The sequence below is a fragment of the Photinus pyralis genome, unplaced genomic scaffold (assembly GCF_008802855.1).
Source record: "Photinus pyralis isolate 1611_PpyrPB1 unplaced genomic scaffold, Ppyr1.3 Ppyr1.4_LG4, whole genome shotgun sequence".
In the NCBI taxonomy this organism is placed as follows: domain Eukaryota; kingdom Metazoa; phylum Arthropoda; class Insecta; order Coleoptera; family Lampyridae; genus Photinus; species Photinus pyralis.
In genome coordinates, this window is record NW_022170511.1 from 5,075,537 (window position 1) to 5,078,309 (window position 2,773).

The following is a 2,773-nucleotide window of genomic DNA, read 5'->3' on the forward strand; positions in this document are numbered from 1 at the left end:
ATCACTTGTGCAATGGTGCAATCAACATGTGTATGACCCCCCCCCCCCCCTCTCAGATTAGGGGGCAAACGAACGTAGCGCCACGTCGGAACTTTAATAGGAAGCGTCAAAGAGCATATGCGCCAATTTTGTGTAGCGTTACTCAAAAGAGTGAACTTTTTTCATAATATCTCATATTGTAAAGTGCTCATGCGCAATGCCAACTTTGTTATTTATGGAAACATTTCTTCGAAATTTTAACCATAGATGCTTCTAGTAAAGAAAAACATACCGCACATACCTATGACCTTTTGAGAAGTACTGATCAATGCATGGAAAATGCACTAAAGTTATTCGCCTTACGGCGAAAAGTTTTTTACTTGTTTATTTTATCCTCCAGTGCCTATAAAAGATATATATTGTCATCTACAATTAGTTACTAACTAACTGTAATGAAACTTTTGGTTGTTGTGGATTATTGGACCGCAAGTATTGGAGACATTTTTAGGGAGGTACCTAATCTACTTATCGGTTAATGTCAATCGCAACTTTCTTAATAGGAAGAATGCTGTTTCTACCAAGTATCTCGTTTTAAGAATTATACCAATTTAGAAACCACATTCATCATATTCGTTTCATTTAATTATGAACAGCAGAATCTAAAGTTCATACTTCGAAAAGAACCTTTGATATTAAAGGAACGAAAACAAACACAAATAAATTAATTTCCACAAAGCAGCTTTGTGCAAATCAAATGAAACAATTAGGGCGCGTTTGTTTGTCAACGATATTGTCAGCAACTCCCTTATTAGTATTATTAGCAATAACACAGTTCAGAATTTAACCAATATTTGCAATACCTATTCAACTACTCCACATGAATCGAGGTGATCCACGTACAGTACCTACGTACTTATTTGTCCCTTTGCAGTATACGTACTTGGGAATCACAGAGGCAAAAATAAATATTACATTACTAATGTGATGGTGTAGTATATTGTGCACTACTATAGCCCGCAGATCATTCTGGTTCAGGGCACTTGGTAGCCATTTTACCTTGTGACCTGTTTCGCACATTTTCCTACCTTGGGTTTGCATAGCTACCTACCTAAAATATTCATTCCTAAGCATTTTGTACAAAAGTTTGCTAAACTTTCGTCCTTTGCCCCCTTCTGCTCAAAGCGCTGTTGTAAATAAACATAATAACAATTTATTAAATCCCATTCCAGCAGCTTTTAGCTAAAATTAAAATAAATGCTCAATTTGGCTTTACGTCCTTAGAATGTCTTCCCTCATGCCTGAATGTAGAGCTAAGGATGAAAATTAACACGCAACATGGGGTTGTAAATGTAGAACAGCGTTTCGTTACACTCCACAGTCACGATCACGACGTACACCTACACTTTCAACTGGAGTAATGAAATCTTTAAGGGAAACGTATTCTTATCCGACTCAATTGCCAGAAAAGGGACCGCTGGTCTATTTTCTCTTTCCTGCTGAAATTAAACGGCAAGGACGGCAATTAAAAAAGTTCCTAATTACGATCCGTACTTAACAGATAAATAACGGTTCCCCTCATTAAATTTGATCAATGTTTAATATCCGCTTTACAAGGTAAACTAACTTCTAACTACAATTCGATTAGTTTGGAAAGTTACAAATAATGTGACAAGTTCTGGGAAAACGGACTTCTGAATCACATCTGTTGCACTTTCGCGATCGCCCTGAGTTAGTGCTTTAAGAAGTAGAAGGATTAGTGCGTATTTGCATATCTTTAACTATTAATTCATTGCAATTCCCTAATTAGATTATGTGGACTATTAGAAAATTGAACCGTTAGTTTGGGTTAGGCAATGCGTTTGGATACCCACGCTTCATACTTTCATCAAAGCACGCCCCCAAAGCGTTTTTGATTCGTTTAATTGTAAATGCCAATTACGGTAGTGATAGCGTGCCATTATGGATCATAGCCTACATTTGGCGTTTATCTTCAGATATCGAGTACTCCAAATATTCGAATAATTTAATTACGAGAGCTTCAGGTGACATGAAATACCTGATAATTATGCAGGCTGCTCTACCGGTCGCCATTTGCACATGTGAACTGAAAGAGTATCAAGTGAAACAGTAGGAGATTTACATGTTTTTCAATGAGAGATAGCTTTTGAAAATTGCGATTATTGTGAAACATTATGAATCCATATTTTTCCAAAGGCGCGAGAATACCCCTCACGCAGCCCTTCAATTTATGAAACTATAAGCCTTGTCACACACAATTTCTCATTAAGGCCGTATTCCTACAACCTCCTCTCTCACCTCATTTCCAAAAAGGGCTTGAGGATTTTGTCGAATTTCCCTTTTTTCACATAAGTAATCCTTTCCGAAATAATTTCCTTGCTACGACGGTTAGTGCGCGATCAGGTACAAATAGGGGTATACTTTGATCCCTCTAAGCGACTAAGCGCAGTTAATATAAGTAACAGAATTACAGGCAAACGTTCGTGCCATATATACCGTTTTACTTATTTAATTACCTTTAATTAGTACTATATTAAGAAAATTATGTGACGCTGTCATCCGATAAAATTGTTGGTTTGCGCATGCGCAGTGCCAACCATAGAACAACAAACTTAGAATGGAAACTCTAATGTAATGTAAAAATGACGCGCCACCTCGTGTATGTTCTCAGCAGCTTTTGAGTGAATGGCGCCAAATTTAAATATTAAAATGTAAGCTACGTCCGCATTATACTGCATTTCTCCGGATCTGTAACAATAACATTGGATTTGACTAG